The sequence below is a fragment of the Larus michahellis genome, chromosome 10 (genome assembly GCF_964199755.1).
Source record: "Larus michahellis chromosome 10, bLarMic1.1, whole genome shotgun sequence".
Lineage (NCBI taxonomy): Eukaryota > Metazoa > Chordata > Aves > Charadriiformes > Laridae > Larus > Larus michahellis.
This window is the reverse complement of record NC_133905.1, coordinates 18742994-18768438: the sequence shown is the minus strand read 5'-3', so window position 1 is coordinate 18768438 and position 25445 is coordinate 18742994. Positions and strand designations below refer to the sequence as shown.

The window sequence follows — 25445 nt, the reverse complement described above, 5'->3', positions numbered from 1 at the left end:
TTTGCCCCAGTCATATAACTGGGGGTGTGGTGAGCAGGAGCAAAGGTACTGTGGTGTCCCTGCAGTAGCTCATGGAAGCGTTTCAGACAAGTAGGGTTTTTTCCCGTTTAGGAGGGAATGCACCAAAATGTTTGTGCCTGGTGCCTGGCACTTGAATCCTGCGATTGACTGCGTGCGTGAGTTGCCCTCGTGGGTGCTTGTGTCCATCTCCAATCTATCATCCCATTTTGTACCACTCCTTTTAAAATTAATTCATTTTATCTGTAGTGGAGCGAGGTAACCAGCTTGTGGTGCTGGCTCCGTAAAACCCGGTGCTGGCTGTAACGACGTGGGAGTGGGGCCGTGCTCTGCTACCGGGGCAGAGCCAGGTAATTACCTTCCTGGAGAGATGGAGATACCCTCTCTGCTGCAGGGGGGTATGGGAGCCATGTAAGGGTTTCCCTTCCAGGAGCTGTAGTGTCCTCTCAAATACCTGACTGTGGAGAGCAGGATGAAGCTGTGTGATGGACATCTGACAGTGTGGGCAACTGGGTGGCGTGCCTTGCAGCTTGATTACCTAAAAGTGCTTTTGTGGGGTGATAGACAAGGGGAAGGCTTGGAGCAGGTAGCTGTTGTGTCTGCATAGGGACTATAACCAAAAAGACTTGGTCACCCTTCAACCTGATCAGCAGAGGAAGAAGTACCATGGTGAGGGAAAAGGTGTTGCAATAACTGAGGTGTAACTAAGGCAGTGAGAGTTTGGAAATGACCTGTCTCCTTAGTACCAATAACCTTGTTCGTCTTCCAGTTTGAACTTCTTTTTGTTGGGTTTGTGGACAGGATTCCTTGGTGCACTGTTAAGGGCTCATCTGATGCTGGACCCGAAGCAGAGGAGTGATTCTGGCAGCCCTGGTTAGATAACGAGCACTTGGTGCTGTTTTATTGTAGTGGAAACAATGATCCGTTGACCTGAATTGGCCCTTTCAGGAAGACTCCTTCAGAGTGCAGTTGCCGGGTGGAGCAGTCTCTTACCATCCAGCTTGCGTGTAAATTCTTGGCGTCTTGGATTGGTGGTACTGACAACCAAATACGGAAACGGGGAAGTTGGTGGGAGAAGGAGAAATTGGATCTTCTGAATTTCTTCCACGTTGTGCTAAGCTCTTTCGAAGCAGTGTGGCTCCCACAGCTTCTTCCCATCTCCACCCTGTGTTTTCTTCTGTCTCAACTCTCCCCCTAGTTGAATCATCTCTCCTGGAGTCATTTCCTCCCCTTCTCTCATGACTCACGAGAGTGATGATGACTTCTTGAAGTGTATTTTTCAGCATCTGAGTCAGGTGGGAATCCATGCATCAGCGAGGGCAGGTGAGGAGGGAGAAATGGATCCTCTCCTTGAAGTATGAATTGCCGCATCACTCATGTACTCACTCTACTGAAAAGGTGCCTCCCTGTCTCTTTTGCTGCAGGAGCGAGAAGGGATATTGCCTGCGCTTTGGTCAGGTTTTGTAGGAAGGTGCTCGGTAGCCTTTGGGCACGCATGATGGACTCATGCTTCAAGAGTGCCGTTCTGATTAGGCAGTGATTCAGTCCAGCCATCAAAGAGCCTGTTTTCCTCTAAGTGAAAATATTAATGTGTCTTTATTAGACTCAAACTGCGTGCAGAGCACTTATCAATAATACATAGTTTCTTACCTTGTGTGTTGCATTTCTAAGAAGCAGCAATCAAGCACGAGGAAACCAAACATGGCTGTCTGGCCCTGGCAGCCGTGGTGCGGCGCCGTGGCACGGGTCTGGCACTAGCAGGACGCTCTGATTTCACACATGCTTTCCAGAGGAGTGCCGGAGCCAGGGGTGCATAGCAAAGAGGGTAATTGCTTCCTAAAATAACAGTCATCTACAAGGGGATGGTTATTTGGATGCTGTCCCTCCCTTTTTGTTCCAGACCATCATATCTGATGACAGTCTCATCATGGGACAGAAAAATTCCTAGGAAGATGTTTTTGCAATCCCCACCTGTTCCAGCTGGCACTAGAGAAGAGCATCTACAGCTGGCTCCTGGGGGGCTTTTGCCCCGTGTTCCATGCAGCGGCCTCTATTTGACACGGAATTTTATCACCACTAACTGCCCTTTTTCCCCAGCATCCTCCTATCTCCTTTCTCCATGATGATTCCATTGCTTCAAGCCTGCCCTCAGAGCTGCCTTTGGGCTCTGTAGTTCCAGATGCTTTTTATTCCTAAGCTTTAGCAGGAGGGGAGATAGAAAAGATGGTCTTCAATACCAAAAATACAGCTACTGTCCTTTGAAATGCGAGTAAAAGATCTTGCTAAGGTGGAATAACTGCTGAAGGAGATGACGTTAAATTTATGCAGCGTGTTGCATTGTGGGGAGGTTCCAGGGGTCTCGCTACAGGTGAGGTGTAAGGAAACAGTAGGTATGTTCCTGACTGGGTAGACTTTTAATGGGCTGCTCTTGCCCATAACTCATGAGCTTGCCCTTGTTAGGGCTAAGAAAGACATCCTTCATGTGTGGAAAGGAACGAGGTGGCGGGTTGCCAAATTACTACAAATCCCTGTTGTGTTTTCCTTGAAATGGGAATCACAGCTGGCTGGCTTGGGGATCGACAGCATCTGAGACTACAATTCAACAGGTTGGTTGTTTTGACAAATAGATTATTTTGCCACTTTTTTTTTCTGCTTAAATTTCCTATCACTTCTTCAATCTCTCAATGTGTTTGGACGCTTGCTTGCCTTTGTATGTGCCCCGAGAGATGTGTATCTCCAGGCTAGGGCTTCTCTGGTGAGCTTGTTCAGGAGACAAGCCATTGGACTTTGCTGCTGGTGGAGCACTGAGCGAGCCAGGGCAAAGCCATCGCTGGGGGCGGGCATGGGGCGGCTGCCAGCTCTGGATTCCCAAACCTGAGGGGCATTTCTCTCTCTTCCCCTTTCCTTTCTTCTCTTGGTGTAGCCTGTCTAGGAGAGGCAGGCTCCTGACAGGAGTGACGAGACTTTCCCTTCCTCTAAAGCCTCAGGGGCTGTGTTTGGTGAGGTTGGTGAAGATGAGCCAGTTCTCTGCAGAAAGGAAAGGAAGCAGCAAAGATAAGAGGCAACAAAAAGAGCCTCCCTTGCCATCAAATCCAGCCCCTTGCCTTCTCCATGTGCGCAGGACACAAGGACACCTCTTCTTCCCTTCCATGTTGTTTGCTGTTCCCGCTTCACGCTCTGCCTGCAGACCTGGGCTGCTCCTTCCTGCCACGCCACGTCCTTGGATGCCCCAGCTCTATCCACCGTTTGCGGCTACCTAGGAGATCTCAGCAGCCCAGGCCTCCTTCCTCACCTGTGCTGGCAACGCCAAACAGTGTGGATCAAAGCGAGAGGGCGGCGGGAGGGCTGCTGAGGTGATGAAAGGCTTTGGAAAGCGTCGGTGCAAGCGGCTGAGGGGTTCCTGCATCGTTTCTGCTGCGCAAGCCCGATGCCTCAGGAAATTCTTCTATTGCCACAGAAGCATCTCTGCAGTACAAAGGTGGTAGGGGGAACAAGAGGAGGTCATCGCTTGTGGTGCAGGATCTAGGAGGGTTCTCCCCCCTCTCCTTCAGGTCTGTGGACACCCCAGATCTGTTTCTTTTATAATACTGGGTGAAGTGCATTAGTGATGTGACTGAAGCTCCGCAGACTGGGGGAGAAGGGAGCGAGTTGTGATTTGATGGAGGAGGAGGCTGAGAGATGGAAATTTTAGATCCTAGGGTATGTTTTAGGCTTGTTTCTACTTTTTATACAGTTCTTGCGAAGGCTGCTTTTGCATGCTGACTGCTTCATCCTTCACATATTTAACCACAGACAATTTGCTTTGCCTCCTGCAAGCGGCACATCCCACGGTTTACTGAGTGGGTTATGCCCTGAAGTGAGCTATTCATACACCGTGACCGGCCTAAGGACTGCTATCTGTGCTGGTGGTCTCCCCCCATCTCTAAAAAGAGACCTCCCTATCCATAAAATATGGTACGAATGTTGGCGGGCTCTGGCGTTTCCCCCATGGGATGCTGGCGGCACGGTAAGGCCATTTTTTTTTTTCCAAAGAGCTGTTTTAGTTTTGCATATTGTACATCACCGTCGAAATTCATTATATTTCTGATGGACCTCGGCCATGTGCAATGTCAAATACAATGCATTGAGCAGAAGTGCCGCAAAGTGGCATTTCATCTCTCAGTGAATTGATAATACATGCGTATTGTATCATTTGTGTGTGTGTTTTACATAGATGTGTGTATACGTAGTAGGTTCGGTGCACCTTGCATGACTCTGGTGATGAGAGAACTAACAGCACGTACCAGTAGTTAAAAGTTTGGGGGGTTTGTTTTTTCTGTTGTTGTGGAATTTAACTGCATGTTTTTGTTGCTGTGTGTTTAGCTCCAGTGTGGGATGAGCATTTGGGGGAGAGGGGGGGTTTGGTAAGAGGCTTCAAGGCTCCTCTTCCTTCAGCCAAGGTGTAGGACCTGACAATATATTTCCCTGAAGACTTTCAGATTCTCCTGGAAGAAGAGTAGGAAATCCTACACTTGGCATTAGACATTTTCTTTTGGCAGAAAAATGAATACAAAGTACAAGACTCTGGGGATTTTCTGTGTTTTGAAAGCATACTGCAGGGACGTCTGTCTGGGTTTCTTGTGGCTACGAAGCCTGGATGACTGTGGAGTTTGGGGTGCCCATCTTCTTTCGCCTCGGATCTTAAGGGAAGGCAGCTGGAAGAGCTGGGGTTTGGTGCATGGCGAAGATGGTTGATCTGGAGATGAGTAAGGCTTGGGTTTTCTTACTGCCTTAAGGAAGTTTCTCAGTTTTGTCTCTGATTTCCACCCCCGACCCTCGGTTTGGGGTTTTCCCACTTACTGGTATTTTTTCCTTGCATATTCCTCCTGATATGACGGTGCAGTTAGTACTTGGCCGGGCTTTAGGATCCTCTGATGGAGGGCGAGGTGGGAGTTTGGTGCATTACCACAAAGTACTTACCAAGCTGGTTTCTCGGGGGCAAGAGCTGGTCATCGGGGGCATCGTGGGAGGTAGGAGCTGAGGCCGGTTGTGCTTTTAGTCCCGGTTGAATGCTCAGTGCATTACTGTTCAGCTGGGACAAGTTCCAAGCTCCATTTACATCTGGCACAAGCACATATCAAGAGTGCAGAGGGGATTTAATTGGACAGGTTTATCCCTTTAACAATTCTGATAGCCCTGAGATTTCCCTTGCAGGTATGTGGTGAATGGCGTCTTTATCAGCTCTTCTGTGCCCTGATAGGGACAATAAAAGGTTTCACTTGTCTAAAGAGCTGCAAAATTGGCATGCAGCAAAGCATCTCTCAGCCCAGTTCAGAGCATCCCCCCACTCCCTCCTCTCTTGGCGGCAGAGATGCTGACCTCTGTCACGGCATGGGCTCGTAGGAAGTCGGCAGTGCGGGCTCGGAAGCTTTCTCTTCCTTCCTTCACTGTTGGGTGTGTTGCTGTCCTCTGATCTTGGTGGCATGTGGTCGTCAGGGCAGGCCGTGCAGCGGGTCAGCATTTAGCAGGAGCAGCCCTGCGGTTGTACTGGATTTCTCCTCCACTGCTGGCGGTGCAAGGTCCCATCGCCATCTCGCTGCCCTGCTGAGCTGTCTGAAGCAAGCTCTGCCAGGCGCTCGTTGGCCAAGTTGTTGGTGTGTTTAACTAGAGGGGTCCCAGGCCAGGAGAGAGGGACCCTCCTGAGCTGCGGTGCATCAGGGGTTCAGGTTGGGTGGCAGCATGCCGTGCTGCACACGTGGCCCTGATGGGTTTTCCCACTGCAGTGCCCTGGGTTTTACCTGGTGGGGGACTTCTGGGCATGCCAGAAGGCCACCAGCGGTCACACTCTGGCCTGCTGGGTCCCAGCCCAGTGCCCAAGCTAAGGGACATGTTACCCATCTCACCTAGGTGGCAAAATGGGGGAGGAAAGAGGGAATAAACATAGTTTAGGTGAGCTCAGATGCAGCCTGTGGTTTTGGTGGGCTTTGGGGCTTCATTGCCCCGTGCACACACGACCACGGGCAGGAGCTTTTGTGTTCATGGAGAAGGGACCACAACCAACATCAACCTTGCGCATGCTGAAGTACAAAACATTTAAAGATATGATCTCTGTGCTTTGTTAATTCATAGTGACAAATCCATCCCTCTTCCCGCTTCTTTGCTAATTGCTGGTTGGTGGCTTTTGTTTTTAGTTCTATTTTTAATTCACTCCTAATCAAATCCTGACTGACTGTCCCCATGTATTTATTTATTTATTTACTCATTTGTGTGTGTGTGTGTGTGTCTTCTGCCTCGCGATTGTTCTTGTGCTGGACCTGCTCCAGTAATCCAATTTGAATCCAATCTCCCAGGTCTGGAATTCTAATTTACAGATTGCAGAGGGGAGCCGAACAATGCCCGCACACCAGGACGGGGGTTTATTGTCTAATCTAATCAGGGACAATCAGATGTTTGTAACGAGTCTATCAAAACTGTATTGGGCCAGTTTGCCGAGCAACGTAACCGGCTTTCTTAATAGCGCTAACACGATTTGGGGCTTCCTGCACTTTCATGCAGATTATGTTGAACGTTTCCCTTTCTTCTCCCATGAACGCTTGGCAGCAGCCCAGCCCGATGGGCTTTACAACTTTGTAAGCTGCTTGGTGGACTGCTCGGCTGCAGAGGTTTGCGAGGGCGCGGGGGCTCCTGCTGCCGCCTCCCCCGGCACTGCTGGAGGCTGGAGGGCTCCTGGGATGATCCCGTTTGGGGGCAACCCTGCAAGATGCAGACTCGGTATGGCAAACGCATCTGGAGTCATGGATGGGGAGCGAAAAGCAGTGGTCCTGACCTGTTTAAAATATTCAGTAAGTCTCCCCAGAAGGTCTCTAGCCCTGTACGTGTGCTGTCAGCCTTCAGGCACCGTGGGCTTGTCTGGCTGTTGGCAAAGAACAAATGAAGAAACCTTTGTCAGGTGGCAGATTAAGGCTGTTGTTTCTGGGCATTTGCTTTAAGAAGTTTGGATGGTTGCAGTTCAGAGAAGTGACCTCTCAGGGTTTTTTTTGGGATGCCCTCCCAGGGCCTGGAGCAAGAGAGGAGGCAAAACCAGTTCTGTAAACGAGGTGATGATGTCTCTTAGTACAGCTCTCCAACCCAGAGTGGAGTTTTCTTACTTTTTCTGTGCAAATAAATAGTTTCCTGACTTTCCCCTTCACGAAATCTGAACTGTCTCTCTGGTCCCTTGCCCTGGCAGCCGGCTGTCAGCCAGGGCGTGAACTTACCCTGGTTCTCACCCTCCGGGTCTGTACCACTTAGCTCTGTACCTGATGCCTTTACCCAGGGATGGGTTTGAGACTTATGGGATTCCTGCCTGCCCCAAAGCATCTTCCCTTTGGCAGGGCTGTGTGCTGCACTCATCCCTGAGGCAGGCACGTCGAGGGGAGCTGCAGGATGCTGCCCGTCCCTGCGTTGTGTCCGTGGCTGAGGTTCATGGTCTCGGGTCACGCAGTGGTAATGGGAGCTTTCGCTGGGCAAAGCTTGCCCTCGCGCCCGCTCGCCGAGCGCTGCCAGGCTGGTTTGCACGCACAGGGAGGAAGACTGTGAACTCCCTGTAATGGGAACTAACCTCTCTCTGAGGGTTTAATCGCTGCGCGTGCCTTGTCTTTCTGTGCGCTGCACCCTGCGGGGTGAGGAACACAGAGACCTCTGAGACCAAGCGAAGAGAAGGATGGAATAGTCCTTAAAGGATGTTTTACTTCCCTTCCTAAAGCTGTGTTGTGTATTTGACAGCAGTTTGTATGTTGTTTTTCAGTTTTTCCTGGTTTCTCTAGCGCAGGAGCAGCGCTTTTAGCAGAGGTGGAGGTAACTAAAGCCATTAGTGTTGTCAAGGGATTTGCAGCAGTTGTAGTTCTTGGCTGTCTCAAAGCTCAGATCCATCGGCTTGGTCCTTACCCTCTCGAGCTCCCGAGGCCTGGCGGGGCTGTTTTATTCCATGCACTACAGGGGATGCGTTTGGGGATGGCTGAAAGGATAAAAGAAGATGAGTAGGACTTACTGTTCTCTCTCTATAGATAGATAGAGATATAAAAATGGTGAGCGATGCAATAGAGGAGGGGGTCTCCGAGGGAATTGGTGCTAGGGAAGCGAATTGCCATTTAATTCTCTATAAAACAACCTTTAAACATGGTTGGGAAGAAATGTTTGCAATCATAACAAAATAAAAGAAGCCATGTCACTGAACAAGGGATTTATTTGAATTTCCTTGGTTAGTTTTGGTGTGAGAAAATGCATTTCCATGGCAGTTTGGTAGGTAGAGTCGCTTCCGCGCCCTGTGCTATGGCTTCGTAATCTGTGTATGGTGGGAGAGGGCGAGGGCAGGATCTTTATTTCCCCAGGGTTGCCTGTAGTTTTGCAGGGAATGTGTACCTCTGCGCTTATGGATCGACTTTCAGACCGTGGGATTTTGGCCCCTGCCCCCCGTGCTGCTGTACATCCTTGAAAAGCTCTCTGAAGGCCAAGGTCTTGGGCAGAAAAGGCTCCCACCAATTTATTCTCGTTTCATGTTTTTTCCTCTGAATGTTTGAAATGCGTCATCTGGGATGGAAGGCTCTTATATTGAATGGGAATAATTGACCTGGGAAGAAAAACGGAATCATTTTGAATTCAATTCAGGTAGAATGAGGATTACATTTTTTTTTTTAAGGGTTTCATCCCCTAGTTGAACTAAAAATCAATTATTTGTATAGCTGAGTTTATGGACAAGTAGTGAAGTTAAAGACTCTAATGATTGAGGGGGTGGAGGCTTGGTCCTGCAGGTTAATGGACTTGCATGAAGCTTTTTTGTCTCAAAAGCTCTCTTCAAAACCCGCCTTCTTTCCCTAAAGAAAGTGGATTTGCCAAGTCTCATTTCTGCAGCCCACGAAATGCAACTCCGCTTTGGCACAGTTCATTTCAGCAGGTCTCTGCACGGGAGCCCCGTGCCTGGAACAGCGGGGATGGAACAGCGGGGATGGCTGCAGGGGAAGAGCAGGAGGCTCGGGTGAAGATGGCTCGCATAATAACCATTTCGCTTGGCGCTGGGCAAGTGGTGCTGTGCTGTTATACCTGAGCTGGCACGCAGGCTTGCTCTCTGTCTTGTATTATGGTGTCTGTGCGGTGTCTAACGGGGAACGTGCCTTCTGTCCCCTGTACCTTTGCTTTGCATCTGCTGCAGCTTTAACGGCGTGAGCCTGAAACCCATCAGCATCCAGCCCTACCCCATAGCAAGGAGCTATTATATATTCCCAGAGCAGCTGATGTCCATTAAACGTTTGAGTGACACTACAACAATGTGTAAAATATCTGTGATAAGGATCTAGCAAATCTTAATAAAAAAAAAAAAAGAGACAAGAATGTAAATTGTGCATGCAATTGTGATAAAGAGCCAGAGATAACATTAAAGAGATTGTATCAATTTAATGCAAGTTTCGTGCCAAAGCCTGTGATCTGCTCTTTAAAGAGGAGTTGTTGGGAGATGGTATTTCAGCAGATGGTGTTCGAATCGTCCCGGTCCTCTGGACCGACCGTCCCTGCAGCCAGCATGTTGCATGGAAGCTGTCTGCTTGCAGGGGATTAATGGAAACCTTTCTTGCCACTATAATAAAAATCACATTCCTTGGAAAAATAAAGTGCCCCTCTGCCTGCTGGCCTTTGGGTCCCTCAAAATGCAATTAAAAAGCAGCTTAATACAGCCGTGCGATGGGAAACCCGTCAGCGTTCACGGGCACGGTCTGAAGCGAAAGGGAGGTGAAGCAGATGCGAGCAGAAACGTTTAGCCGTGCGCCTGCCCGCCTGCCTGGTGCTGCTGGCGGAGCAGCCGGCTGAACTGGGACGTGCGGGGCTGGAACTGGGTTAGCTGGGGCAGCTGGCAGCAGGAGCGGCTCCGCGGGCATGGAGCTGGGCTTGCGAGGGCATGGGAACTGATCCGCATCCCGGCCTGGGCTTGGTGTGTCTCCGCCTGACAGAGTCCCCTGTTTCCTGGGCTGGTGTTTCGGCTTTCTGTCCTTGCTTTTGGTCCCTCCTCTACTCTTTCCGATAGGCCATGTCCCCTGAAAGTGGCCAAGGAGCGTGGCGGTAAAGCCGTTTGAATTACCTTTACAGGTGTGATGGAGGTGGCAGCTCCAGTTTTTCTCAGCGCAGTGCAGGGCTGCCAGCCGTAGGTTGGTATTTGTGCCTGCTGAAATGTCTTCCCAAAACTTTAAACATAATAATGGGAAATAAAACTAATTTTAAATGGTGGGGTGGATTTTTTTTCTGCAGATGTATCACAGTAGGGGTTGGAAGAGAGATCATCTAGTCCAACCCCTCTGCCAAAGCAGGTTCACCCAGAGCAGGTTGCACAGGAACGCATCCAGGCGGGTTTGGAATATCTCCAGAGAAGGAGACTCCACAACTTTAAAAAATTCCTTTAAGGAAAGCTGGCAATTTCTTGGCAAGCGGGGGATTATAAAGGCTGGGACTGAGCCACCCTTCCAGAGTGGGACGGCAGCGCAGAGCTCCCAGGAGCGCCGGCAGCGCTGCCCGTCAGCGGCTGCGGAATGAGCGGGCGTCTTCGGCCGTCCTGTGTTTGCCTTTTGTGTGCGGCCGCTTGTAAGAGGCGCGAGCTGAAATCCCACCTCAGCTCTACGCAAAGAGCTGCTGTAGCAACAACAACTTTATTGGAGTTGTGCGGGGAGCAGTGTTTCGTGTTGCACGCCAGTAGATGGCACAGCTTTTATATCAGCTAATTATATAGGGAGAAGATGCCGGTCTGTGCCATTCCCGTTGCTAATCTTAGCCATGCCTCGCTCTCCACTCGCACAAATAAAGATATCTCTGCTGATGGTGCCTGTAATTGAGGAAGTCGGATAAGATTACGGGAGGAGATGTTGAGCTTTGCAGCATTGGGGGGCAGTGGGAAACCATGAGGAAGAGCAGGGAAGAGGCTGTGCTCCTGGGTGAGCGTGGAAGCAGATATGCAGGCTTCAAGGTGGTGGTAGTTTGGCTTCCCGTGCGCATTCCAGCGAGTGATGAATTCCCCTAGGATAGATATATTTGACAGCTCCTGCTTTACGCATGGGGAAACTGAGGCCTGGAGAGATCATGCTTTGTCTTTGATACAGCCAGGAACAGGAGCTGTGCTTCCTAATTAACTTCTGGGACTTTAGCTACAAGGTGTCCTTCACGGGTGGTTACTGCAATAACATCTCCCTGGAGCTGAGAGCTCCTTCTCTCTGCTCCGCTTGGGTTTCGCAAGCTTGTTCCCTGGCCAGTTCAGGCTTTGAATATGAACATTTTTAGCCGAAAATGTGAAATGTACCCTTCTGAAAGAGTTCAGCCTTAAATCTTCTCCTTGCATGATGCTGCCCAGCTGGTTTGCACCTCCCCTAAGCCAAAGCAACGCCTCTGGCATGTTCAGGCTGGCCATGTGGAGCTTGCTGGATGGTGGCCACTGGAGCTGGAAGGGTTGCTCAAGGGCAGGAAGCCAGCCGTGAAACGGAGAGGGAGGATGCTCATCCCTCCGCACCCCTGTCCTGGGAGATGCGCAGAGACCCCAGCAGTCTTTCCTCCTACCTTCTGCCTGCTGAGGAACTTCTTTTCACAGCTGAAATTGATTCTTGCAAGCGGATGGAAAGGATATATCCCAAATCTTGAGGGCCTGGAGTGCGACTGGAATGTAAAACAGAGTGTATGTATGTGCTGCTGTAAATAGAGTTGTCACTCTAAAAGAAATGGGGCTTCTAGTGCTTGTCAGATCACTTTAAAACCATTTTTATTACTAGATTACATTCTAAGATAAAGTTTATTGTAGCAAAAAAGAGGGAAGGTGAAGGATTTGACTGCAGATTTGGAAACACACTTAAAAATTATGGAGAGTCTTTGAGCCTTAGCTGAGGGCAGGCTGCCTGCTTCAGGGCTTTCCTCCGGGGCATCTCCTGCCCAGCGGAGTTAAAGGCTGATTTCCTGATTTCGGAGCAAACTCTCCCCTAGCGTGTCACCTTTTATAACCAAGCAATGACGTGCCATGTGGACGTTGGCACAGAAGCTCCGTCTCACGAGTCTGTGTCCTGCCTATGGGGCAGAAACCCGTCCAGGGCATCTGGGCCAGCTGGGGGTCCTGGGGGACGCCCCGTGCCCCCAGTGTGGCTTTGAAACAGCTGCCCTGAGGATTTCGTGTCAAAACAGGATCAGTCCTGGCACATGCTGACTTTCTTCTTTCCCTTCCTCTCCCCATGAGCATTTCCCCTTAAACATTTTGCTCTAGTTACATCCTTTGTCTATGCTCTTACTTTTAGTGCTAAGTCTGCAAGCAAAAGAAGACACTGGGCAGGTGCCAGCTCTTTTCTTAGCTCTTCCTTTCACATTCCAGTAGCATCCCTTTCTGTAACCCAGCCCCTTCCATCCTTTTCTGCTAGTTTTTCCTACTGATGCTTGTCTACCTTTGATACACATCAGTGAAAAAGTTGTTCTCCGTTGCCTCAGCTGTTCATTTGATGAGGCACGTCAGAGAAAACAGCAGTCTCCTGCTCCCACCAGACTTGGACTTCAGGTTGTTTCGCATCTACCTGCTCCATCTACCCTCCTGGTTTAGGTAACCCCAAAGCACATCACAGAACAGATGCTGGAAGAAGCAGTTGCTCTGCAAGCGCCATCTGAACGCCGCAGCCCCCGGCGCTGCGCGGAGCGAGGGTGGTGCTGAGATGGGAACAGAAGGGCCATCTGCGACTGGGGAGGGATGTTGGGATGCAGCAAACCTTCTGCTTCCAAACCAGCTTGTGGGTTTGGTCAGAACTTGACTTTTTTTGAACGCGGTACAAGTATTTGAAAGTCACACAGTATCCGGAGCGGCGAGAAGAAAGTCGTTTGGATTTAACCCTTAGACTTGCGCAGAGCCATTTTTACCATAACCTCTGGCCTCTAAAGAACCAGGTTTATTTTGCATACAGACTACTGCAGGTAGTCTCCACTGCCTTGATATTAGTGTTTTTCTGTCTCTTCCACCTCCAGCCCCTACTCAAACCCAGAACCTCTGCAAGGTCCCATTCTGAGTAGCTGCTTTGCTCCCTCTGTGCGAAGCATCCCTAAAACCTGAACTGTAATAGCATCCCTGCTAATTATATCACTGCAGATTTATTTCATGGTAATATTATTGCTGGCCTCAGGCATCACCACTATCATTGGAAAACATCGAATGATCACAGCTCCTTAGCCGCCTCCATTAAACCTGAGAGAAGCGTCTGGGCCTGTTTATAAGTTTGTCTTTTGATGAGAGCCAAGGATTGATGAGCTGGTGGATGCGAGGTTTGCGGAACGTGCCCTGGAGGGAAGCTTGCCTCGTCACAGCAGCCATAAGGTGCAGATGGCAGGAGCGCTGGCTGAATGCATAGGCAGCCTGGGAAGCGGGGAGCGAGGCGGCAGCGTCACCTTTATCTCTTCGGGGCAGACCTTGCCCCCTCCCTGGCAGCAGCATCCAGCGCCGAGGGCTGTGCACCATTCCGGGCGGGACGGCTCTGCGCTCCGGACCAGCGGCGCTGGGGGCTCAGTCGGAGCTTCCCCCCAGGGAAACGGGCATTTCGAGTAAGCAAGACGTCTTGTGACGCTTGCTGCTGAAAGTCTCGGAGGCAGGGCAGGAGAAAAGGCGAAAACATCAGTGCTGTTTTTCAACCAAAAAAAAAATACGGAGAAAGAGAATTCAGGAGTTTTGTCTGTGTTTTCCTTGCTAGAAATAAAACACTGCGGCTGGTGTGCTGGGTACCAAGGCCGGCTGCTAAGAGCGTGGCTGTAGGTCAGTGCTGTGTCCCCAGGGCTGTTCTGTTCCTGGGACCTGAGCTCACAGCTGCTTGGTGCTGCGGGCTGTGTCCCTTACGGAGCACAGCAGCGGGACGGCAGTAGGTCTGTAGGGTGAAGCACTTGGTGCCGAACATCTGATATCCCCACTCTGGTTTTTGGAGGATATATCAAAATATTTCAGCATGCATCCCAGTACTGTGCAGGTTTGTTGAGGGGGATTTTTTGTCTGCTCCTGAAGCCTGGTTTGACTTGCAGGGATGGGGTGACCATCGTCCCCGGCCAGTCCATTGCTCTTCCCCACAGATGCCCGTGGTCCCCAGGCAGCCACCTAAGGGAACAGCGGAAGATTATCACAGATCTGAGATTTAGCTCCTGTGGAGAACGCAAGGAGGTAACTTATCAAGACCCCTTTCAGGATCTATAAAAGTAGATCAGTTGTTATTGATTTTACTGTGTCTGGCCATAAAGTCCTTTCTGGTTATGGTGTGAAGTGCTCCAGCACAGCGATGAGTGGGCCAAAAACTTGACTGAAATGGGGTCAATAAATTACATGCAGACAAAAGGCACTTACACTCAGACTGCATCGAGTCTCTTGGTAATTTCAGCAAAACAGTCAGAGCAGAAATATGCTGATAATTATTTAAATTAGACTCCGAGCATTGAATTTTTTTTCTTCAAGTAACAGCACTTCAGCACTTGTCCAGATGAGTGCTAATTTACCCAAATGGAAAGGTTTATTAAACATGCCAGCCAGTGCTTTAGTAATATTTAGGACAGCAATTTTGCTTTATTATATCTCTTAACAAAGAGGACATGGGCTTCTTGATCCAGCACCAGAGCAGTTGGGGGATGCTGGGCAAGATCATTGTCAGCCTTGCCTGGTCTTGAATTAAGGCGCGTCTTTTTTGCTTCAATTTTGTCTCTGTGCCAAGTGCAAACCTGGGACCTGATTTGAAAAAACTTCACTGACTTGGCCAGATTGAGGGACACTCAAAATCCAGATGTCTTCTAGGTGCAGAAGTCACAGCTACGATTTGGAAATATTGAAGGATGAAATTGAGTTTGCTCCAAGTGACGTGGGCCCCGAGCCACGTGCTGAGGAAGATGAGCCTCAGTTCCTCCTGCTGCCTCTTGCTCGATCTAGGACATGTTTGGCACCAAGATAATCCCGGCCCCGTGTTGTTTGCCTTCCCTCACTAGTCTGTCACACACAGCCTCCCCGTCTCGGTTGTTACCGTGTGTTGTCACGAGCAGTGACAACAGGTAGATACAAGCAGGTAGATACAGCTGAATCTGAGCTGGAAGCTATTCTGTGTGTTTGTCTTTGTTTCACCACTGGGGCTCTGTCTTGAGATTAATCCCACTGTGGCACAGTGGTTTTGCAGTTTCCTTTAGGACTCTACATTTATTTGTTTTATATATTCATGAAGATGCTTCACGAAGCCCAATGGATTGAGGTTCTGCAAAGACGTCCAGTAGAAGGCTTCTACTGCTGTTTGCGAGTGCAGATGTTTGGTTCTGTGGCTTCTCCCAGGACTCAGATGGGGAATTAGGTGTACTTGCATGGATTAGAGACAATATGGAAGTGTCTTAGTCTGAGAATCTCCTCGCAAAGAGGACGGTTATATGGTGTGAGTGTTTCTTGTAGAACTATCCAGGGGAAAATTTCTTTTAGGCTTTGAAATTTCTCTGAGTCATCCAGAAGGAAGACCATCACCTCCTTTATGAGTGCATGCTCACCAAGGACATGAGGATTAGAAATATTGTATAACATACCAAAATCTATGTTGTGCTGTTTGTATCTTTAAGACCTTGTCTGGGGCAGAGAGGCAGGAACAGAATTCTGAAAAGGACTTCCGTTTGCTGCCGTTAAAGTTTTAATACGAGTTGAAGGATCAGGGTACGGACAGAAGTGCACTGGCTTTCTGCTGTAGGACAGCATGCTTTGCATACATCGTGTTCATTGATAATGGTATTTCTCCATCCTCTGATTATTGGTGGGAACTGTCATCGTTGCCATTTTATAGTAGATGTCTTTCTTTACTGAAACTTCTTCCTCCTTGCTCCTTCCATAAATATCTTCTCCCTCTCTCTCTTTCTTTCCTCTTTATTCCTCCCAAGATTGCTATGTTAAGATATTGTACTATAAATCTTGGGAGTGTCTGGAGCTCTGGCTGTTTGCAGAAGATTTGGCAAGGGAGAACCTATTGGAGTTGTGGGTTGTAAATTCTTCCAGAGCTCCGATGCAGGGTGCAGCCAACGGTGATAGGAAGATTTTGGCTCAGTGTCAGGCACTTGGTCTGTCTTCGGTACCGTCAGGTGAGCAAGTGGTGTCACAGCAATGAGCGGAAAGGCTGTGGCTGCCCTTCTGTGCAAGTGTGGATGTTGAACATCCCAGAGGAGAAACAGAGAAGTGGGTCTTCTCTAGAGTTAACGCAGAGGCTCTCTGATCTCCACAGAGAGCTGGAGTCACCCCAGACAGGTACGGTTCTGATGGAAGTGGAGAAGAGCTGCTGGGAGGAAACATGCCTTCTCTGCTCCCAGGCGCAGGTGGGCAGGAGGCCAGGTCTTCTCGGGACCATTGTCGGTCCTTGTGCCACGGAAAGGGCAGAGCATCTTCTGTCACAGCTCCTGAGAGGTGGCAGTGTGTGTCCGAGGGAGGGACCTGGTGCACAATGGTAGTGTTAGCATGGAGATGGACACCTTGCTGCTTGCATGCGCTTGGTCACCAGCTCAGCCTTGGCCTTCCTGCTCTTCACTGTGCAGAAAACTATGCCTGCAGCACATCCGATGGCACGGTGTTACGAATGTTTCTAGCAGGCCCTCAAGTCTCTAGCGCAGCAGAGCTTGTTGTAGGGACAGCTGTAGTGCTGTCTTACCCAGACATTTTTGGTGACACCAGCGAGCCCTGCTCTGCTCGCCCGCCTGCTGCCACATGCCACCAGGCAGCGCTCCTTTCTGGTAAAGCCGCTTGCGCCAGGGTTTGCGAAATACGGCTACTGCAAAGGGTTTCAGGGCAACAACCAAGATAAAACCCAGCCATGGCTATCGACTTCCCATCGTGCAGTGCTGTTGCTATTTACAGGCCTGGCAGTTGGCTGGTAGGAACGTGAAATTTTCAGAATGGGGAACATAAATGGAAATAATTTGCAAGGAAACTGTCACTCTGCATTATTGACAATACATGGGTTTTAACGTTTGGTGTCCCTGCGACACCTCGTTTATGGCGGAGCCCCAATGTGCCATGAACCGTCATCCATCCACAGTAACAGGGATATGGGGAAGCAGCTTAGAGGAGCTTCCTCCGGCTTATCCACCTTTAAAAAGTGTAGAGAGACAGACATTCTGGGATTCAATTTTACTGTTCTAGCATCTTTCTCACCACCCTGATTGGAAGTGCTTAACCTCCTCTTCATTAATCAGTTTGAATTTTATCTAAAATTCATCCTCGATGAAGGCAAATTAGGTAGACTCTACTGCTTCAATCTTGGGCTGAAAATGATGGCGGTGCATGCAGGGCTTAGCAGGTAAGTGCATTGCAGCTTGGATCAGAGTGACACTGTATTTTTGGTGGCTCTGTACCGACAAGGCTAGAGGACTTGGCCATGTCCTGTGCGCTCAGTTCTCAACAGGTGATACAGGCAGAACAAGTGCGTGACGCTGTACCGGTGAATGACAGGTGAGAGGTGGTTGGGGTGCCACAACCCAGAGCAGCAATACAAGTCAATCATCAAGTCACTGAGGTTGGCAGGGACCTCTGGAGATCATCCAGTTGAACCCCTGCTCAGAGCAGGGTGAGCTGGAGCAGGCTGCCCAGGAAATCAGTTGTTCTTGGGGAGGTTGCTGTCATTGTCCTCGTTTTACAGATGGGCAGAGTAAGCCCTGGGTAGTGACTTGGCTGTGGTATCTGGGAGGTGAGTGCAGGTGGTTGGGGTGACGTGCCTGGCGTGATGGCGAGAAGGTGAAGAAGGCCTTGAGGCTGCAAGGGACGTATGCGTGTGCTTTCTCATTTCATGGGCTCCTGGTTGCAATGGCACTGTCTTTCTGTGAAGGAAATTTTTTCAGGGATCAAAGCTACTAAGATCTGTAAGACTTGAAGAGTTTTAAGATAAATGCAGTACATAAACGCATTGGAGAGGTTTGTCTTCTTCTCTGAACAGCTCCTTTACTGTTGGATGTTTTTGTAGAGGGAAGAGTGGAAAACGAGGAATAAGGGGTATAAGACAGAGTGAACTCTGTTCGTAGAGTCCTTGGCCTTCTGATCACCGTTCTACTGAGATCCTCTGTAACAAGGACTCTTGGGAAGTGGTCTTCCTCTAGTGGTCAGCTCAAGTTCCGCCAATAGGGCAGCTACACAGTCCCCCCTGAGTGCGTGGCCTCCTGGTCCACCCTGCCGTGCCCACAGAGCAGACTTACAGCTCCTGCCACAAGGTTTCCTGGAAAAATTAGGCAAATAGCTCGGCACCCTCAGAGTCTGGCCAAGCCACCTTCTCCTGCCCGGGTGTGGAACGACCATCCCACTGGGGTAACCTCTGTCCCAGCCAGCCAGAGACTATCTTAAATGTGTGATAAATCTTTCGTGGCAGGATTTCAGCCATGCCCTTTCCTTGGGAAGAGGTGATGACTGCAAGGCGCTCGCTTTTGAACTCCTCCACCCATCCGAAACCTGTGGGCCTTCTCCCGGCTGAGACTCCCCCCACGATGGCTGGAGCCGATGAGGCGGGGAGCTGGGACTGATTGGCTGCGGTATTGCAGAAAGCTGCCAGCTAATTTACCTAATCCGTAGCGCTGAGTCGAAATGCAAAAGTGCCGGCTCTCATCACGCCGCAGCTGCAATTTACATTGGGAGGGGAAGGGGGGAGCGCGCCCGTGAGAGAGACACGAGCTCTTTCACTGCGTGCATGGCCGGTCTCCGCTCCTACTTGGGGTGCAAAAAAAATGTCAGTCTCACATTCTGCTTTATTTTCTGTCTTATTTCTTCCAACTCTTCCTGGTGAGGGTAGATAGAGTAAGAATTAACCTCCAGGGGCATTGATGACTTCTTAGCAAGAAAAAACACGATTTGCGGGCTCCTAAGGAAATGAATTTCACTGGCAGGAACCACACCTAGAGGACCCTCTTTCTGTTAGGATATAGATGTTTTTTGAAGTGTCCTGAGTCCCCAGTATGTTGTCTCTGCTGTGGGCCTGGAAGGCTTTTATAGCCCGAATCCAACTCCCTCTTGCAAAGCACCTCGCTGTGCTTCTTGTCGGGGTTCGGGACCTGGTGTGTGGATCTGTTCTTTACATGGGGTTGCTCAGTTGATTGGTGGCGGGTTAACAGCTTCACCTGCTTCTTGTGAAAAAGAGGAACACGGTGAAAAGCAGAACAAACCAAATTTTGCTGCACTGCTTGAAAGAGCTTGTGAGCTGTGGGTTTGTCCCTGCTGTGCTTTCCTGTTGCCTTCTGCTTTCTGCTGTGACCGATGAGTGGGATGAGAGTGACTCGGTGTCATGGAGTATCTCCGCAGGTAAAGCCTTCTGGCAGTCTGGACCTGAACCTCCTTTGCGCTGCTGTTGCTCTGGTCTAGCTGCTTAGCTAAGGCTTTGATGCTTGTGGGTTGTCTCATCAGGAGGAGGAACTAATGATGGAGCCAGTGATGCACTCCTCATTTCCGAGATTGCACACCAAGACTGGTTCTGCTGATACCACGTCTTTGCTCACAGTGGCGTGAAATTCTTGCTAGAACAGTGCTCGGAAAGCTGTTCTTAAAATCCTGGGCGATATAGCAGCATTCTGCTCTAACCCCCTGCACAAAGCAAGGATGGTTAGACGTGTTGCTCAGGGCCTCGTCTGTTGGGTTTTGAAGATCTCCAAGGGTAAAGTGCCTACATTCTGGGTCCCTGTTCCAGTGTTGACCAACCTTACATGATTTTTTTCTTCTGACATCTAATCAGAATTTGCCCTCTTGTGTCCGCTGCCTCTCATCCCATCCCTGTGCATTACCGAAAAGAGTTTGGTTTCAGCATACTCCAGAAATGTGTTGAAGTGCTTCCCACCCCGCTGTCTTGCCTTCCAGCAGCTGCAGGAGTGGTTAAAGCCCCTGGGAGTACCAAAGCCTATCTGTTCTTCTGTCTAGAGACTTTCTCTCGGGTGATTTCTTGCTGGTGCCTCTGTTCTTTGACTCCTTTGCCCCATTAAAGACGTGGTTTTCAGGCAACAGCAAGCGTAACCCTCTGCCCACCTACTTCCATTTCTGGCATGCCCTGCATACACAGACTGTGTTTTATGTGATGCCCCATCTCATATTAGCTCTCCTGTTCCAAAGATGACTTCTTGACGCCTCTTCATTCAGGAAAAAGGTTATGCAAATAGCTTCAAGCAGGATTTGCCCAACTTCTGTCACAGCAAAAATGATTTTGACCCTGGATTGCAACAGGGAGCTGGATGCCACTGTGGACTTGGGCCAGGCAAGCAGAGGGCACTCCTCCCTGTTGCTGATGCTATGGAGAGACCCTCCTGCCTGCTCTGGTGCTCCCTTATCACCAGGGGAGATGGTGTAACGGTGCTTGAGCGCTCTCGTTGCCCAGTGCTGGATGTCAGGTGGTTGAACACTGGAACGGGTTGCCCAGATAAGTAGTGGAGGCTCCATCCTTGCGTGTACTGAAAACTCAACCGGACACAGTCCAATGCCAGTACTCAGTAGCCCCATCTTAATGGGGACCAGGACTTAGGAATTTCCATCTAAACATGAGGAGGAACTCCTTTACTTTGAGGGTGGCAGAGCCCTGGCACAGGCTGCCCAGAGAGGTGGTGGAGTCTCTGTCTCTGGAGACATTCAAAACCCTCCTGGATGCGTTCCTGTGCCACCTGCTCTGGGTGACCCTGCTCTGGCAGGGGGTTGGACTAACTGGTCTCCAGAGGTCCCTTCCAATGTGACTTGAGCATACGATGGTCTTTTTGTCTGAGACAACTAAAGTGGGCTTTCACGCTCTGAACTGAGGAAGGAGGGTTGGTGGTGGTGCAGGAGTGGTAGAAGACAAGCTGCGAGCGGTATGTAGGACACCCGCTCCTGACTTCCAGCCAAGCCGAGGTGGAGGAGGGAGTGTTACAGATGACTTTGTTGAAGTCATCAGGAGAACAGCACGTCTCCGACTTACTTTATAGGTCTTGTGCGGATTTCATGTGCCAGAGCTAAAATAATACATGATTTGTTAAACTGGCTTTTTTCACGGTTGTAGGAAATAACCCAGCCATTCAGCTAGAGCGGCAGAGAGCACCGATCAGCCTTGGCGGGGTGGGCTGTGCTGACTGCTGTCAAGATGCCGTTTCTGAGGAGGCTGATGGAAACAAGGGAGTCGGAGTGGTAAAACTGCACCGTGCTGGACCGCGCTCGGCAGAGCAGCCAAAACAGGGAGTGCAGGGAAACGAAACAGGAGCACGAGGACTGCCAAACCGATGACAGTAACGTGTGTAGGACAACATGTTAGAGAAGGGAAAGAATCAATCTGGATGATTTTTTTGGTAAATTCGACATGTGCCTCCAGGACACAGGAGTCACACCAGTGTGGGGTTCGCCTGGCCTTTCAGGTGGGGTGTCCGATGGATTTGGAGTATTTTCCCCAGAGGACTGTGGCAGAGTGTCTGCTCTTTAGGCATGGAGGTTTGCTTTAGATTGCCTGTACCGCTTTGCTAAATCCAAAGAGTCTACTGTAGTGAAGAAGGGCACTAAAAAGAAAAAAAAAGTTGTAAAATGTAATTGTGCAGAATCTGGAATATACCAGGAGCTGCCACACCTGATCCATAGTAAAGAGGAATTTTTCTGCTCCCTGACGGGCTTCCTCTGCACGTTCAGTCTGCAGCTGAAGTGGGCTTTTTGCTGTCTTTCCTTATTGTAATCTCCTAATTAGTTTGCTACATTCATTCCTCAGTTGCTTCAAGCATTAAAGTGCAACAAGTCCCGTTATGTAGCCCTTTCCCATCTACATTACCTACTTAAGCAAACTTCAAATTAAGATTTCCTTTTTTTTTTTTTTCCTACAACTTCAGCCTTTTGGATATGCCAAGTAACTTGTGTATTGGAAACATTGGTCTCAGGGACGGTGGGTTCCCCGCTTCCCCTTTTCCTGGTCACGTCATGGAGAAGCGATAACTCATCACAGGAATGCGTTCTCTGCATCCCTCTCTGATTTGGTCCTTTGCCTGGACACATTTTTGTATTGTGGTTTTGTTGTTATAAGGGGAGGATGAATGATTCATTGCCGTCTCACAGCGGAGGGGTCAGTGGGTCGCCCGCAGCCATATCTTATTATCATCTGGAAGTTACTCTGCTGAGGTGTTGCTAACCATCTGTAATACATACTGCTCATTTCCGTGGCATGCTCATAACCTCTGCTAATTATTTATAAAGGGTTAATTAATAGGATTCTGCTCTAAACAGTGACCCGATGGTCTTTGTTTCTGGTCCTTCAGCTAAAGTAACAGCGCTCTTACTGAAAACAACAGTAATTTGTTCTTGAGAACAAGGGGTTTGAGATGTTGCATCAAAGCTCCACGAAAAACCGAATGTGGCGTCTTCCTCTTTCCTCTGATCACTGATTTTGTAATTTTATAAAAGAAAGCAATCAAGTTTGTCTCATTATATCGGTGCTCATTGTTCAATTCTATTATCCTTTTAGGCTTTCCTCTTAATGTTTGTTCCACTGTTTTAGGAAGGCTTGAAATTAGACTAATTCCCCAGATCACTCTTTTTCCAGTTTCAAAATTTAGATGAAACAGATTAAGATTATTGAGTTCTGAAAATCAAAGAGACAATAAGGTAGAAGCATTAATGTGCCAAAAGAGACCATTTGCCTGGTCCCGTTAGCCCCTGCTCCGAAAGCTAAAGCAGAGGGCACCTGGTATAATTAAAAGGCAACGGCTCTACTACAAGCTGAAGGAAATGCTTTTTAATGCAGCTTGTAGCTAACTGGTAGAACTTGTTGCTTGAAGATGCTGTCAGAGCAAGAAATTTAGCAAGACAAAAAAGAGGGGAAGCTTGTTATGAATAAGAACAGTAGCTCCAATTCTGCGGTAGTTGTGATAATTCTTGCTTGTGTAGGGTTGCCATTGTAACAGTGGGTTTACTTGAGTGATGGGGGCTTTCAAGGTCAGTGTGAATATCTGTAAATTGAGCCAAGGCGAAGATAAATGACCAAGGCTGTTCTGTTTCTTGCTTTGGGAGGATTTAAGGCAGTAATTAGTGAGGCTAGGAAAGTGATTTCCCTTCTTGCAGATGGATTTTGTAAGATATGTAGTTGCCGTCTTTCAGGCTGAGAAGATGAGAGTTGGGTCTTTCTCTAGACCATTTGCGAAAGCTGGTGGGACTCCAGGCCACTTCCTCTACAGCAGTCTCTGCTTTTCCTGAAAGATGCATTAAAACTTTCCCGTTCATGCTTTATAAGCACATCACAGACTGAGACCACCTGCCAATAGCTCTCTCTAAAAAACCTCCAAGCAGGTATCTCCTATTTTACTGGGCTTTAAACTCCTTTGTATCTACAAAGTACAATTGGTAGGGAAGGAGGAGTGTTCTTACTACACCTGCCGTAGTAGCTGAGCCCCATAGCTACTCCGCCTTTTCAGCTCTATCAACTGTTTGAATATAAACTGCATATTTTTTTAGTCACTAATGTGAGGATGATGAACAGGAGAGATGAGAATAAGCCCACTGCTCTAAGGAGAATTTTAGGCATCAGAATGTGCGTGCACATCTTCGGCACTTCTTCTCACCCTACACTTCATTATTGCTTTCTAAGCCTTTTCCTTTAAAAATGGAACAGTTTCTTAAACAAGTGGTAGTTTTTCACGCATTTTACCCATTCTGTCTATTAGAAGATCTTGACCCTTCCATTTCCATCTTTTGGGATAAAAGTAGTAAGTTGTGCCAATTTGGTAGTCAGTGTGTGGAAATCAGTGTGTCTATGAAATGCATATTCTCTTTGATTGCCTGCATTTAGGCCTGATTATGTTCAAATCACCCAAACATCACAAAGTGCTATGCGAAGTATAATAATCTGTCATCAGAGGCAGACAGAGAGAAGGAGAAACAACTCTTTAGATTTTGGTAGAACCCAGAGACTTTTACACATCAGCTTTTCACCAAAGCTTGGTGATCTCTGAAAGGAGTGAGGCTTTAAAGCCCGGAATATGTTCTGCTTTTTAGTAAATCCACCCCAAAAGCTGCTAAAGTTGCACTATTCACTCGCATGCTACCAGATTCCACCAATCTTCACACGTGACACTAACGACCTGACATTCCTGTTGGGTGTGATGAGATGAAAACAGGTCTTTTGCCAGCCCCCAAAGAAAATGGAGTAATCTGCTAGCCTGACGCCTGAGCTGCTGCGGAGCAGTGTGTCCCAGAGACCTTGCGCTTGGCCTCTGCCAGCAAAGATTTCTTGATCGTTTACCCTCTAATAAGAGCATGCAGTATGCTCTGATCACGGTCAGGTGGGGTAAAACCACTCCCGCTGCCTTGGACTGTCTCAGATGCAGCGTCCATGCTTCTCTGCATCCCTCCGCGTGGTTATTTTGGTGTTGCGGTCCTCACCTGGGAAGCAATTTCTGCACCCCTAAAATGATTGCTTTGGCTCCTAGCCCAACAGTCCGTGGCCACAAAAATCTAGATGTCAGCTAAAATAACTTATTTACCTTCTAGGTTATGACACTGGCAGGGCGGCAGAACCTGGTGCACCCATCAGGAGGGAGAAGAGAGCACCCCGTTATCCCCCTCCCCTGCAATCCCACGGTGGTACAGGGCCGCCCGGTGGGATCGCTGCATGCTGTACTGCACGTACACGGCCAGAGCCTCCTGCTTTCCCAGGAGACCAGTCTGGCACTTCCTCATCGGAGTTGCATTCAGTCAGAAAGGTGTAAGTGTAGGGATGGCTTTTAAATCACTAACTTATATTTGCCAAAGCAAGGAGAGGGTTTGTCACGTCGCTTCCATAGTGCTGAGACTTTTGCGGGTAGAGTCCTACCTGGACGTGGGGTCCCCTGATGCACAGGCACTGCGGGAGAAGGAAGGGATGGAGTGGGAGCTATTAACTCTGAGTCCCGGTTTTCCCTCTGCCTCTGTGTGGCTGCTGGTGATTTAAATTGTCAGCTTAATGCATTCACCCATTTAACTCAAAAACGTGTCTGAAGAGAGGAGGAGATTGAGGGCAGACCCCTTCCAGCCTTGCAGGATTCCAGCTTTACTGTTTCCCAATTAAAGCCCAATAATGTCTCCAGTGGGTGGGAGTCCTTTTGTCTGATAAGGTTGGGAGGTCTGTGGGTCAGGAACTCTCTCCTACACGCGTGTGTGTGTGTTTTGGGTGTGCATGGACACTGCCTGGCATGGCAGGTCTCTGGTCCGGAGGGCTCTGGGTACTGTCACAGCACAAAGCCACCGCAGTACCAGTACAGCCGCCGAGCACAATGAACGCTGCTTCCTCGTCTCCGGGCAGCTGTGCCCGGAGGTTTCCTTGTCCTCTAAGGAAGCATGGTTGTTGCAGTTTTAGGGCTGTGCTCTCAATCTCTTAAGTAAATTACCAAGAAAAATGGTTGGTGCTATTTTTTTCCCCATTGTGCTCTGCTAGTTGTGTTTAGGGCTGTTGTGCCGGATTTTCTTCCTTTTATCCCCTTGTTTTTCAGCATGTCTGCCT

At 49.1% G+C, this 25445-nt stretch overlaps 1 protein-coding gene across 2 annotated transcripts in view; it reads left to right on the top strand.

Annotated features, from left to right (window-relative positions):
• CACNA2D2 (calcium voltage-gated channel auxiliary subunit alpha2delta 2) overlaps positions 1–25445 on the top strand; it is a 225481-nt gene that overhangs the window by 88350 nt on the left and 111686 nt on the right. The gene's annotated exons all lie outside the window — the stretch shown is intronic.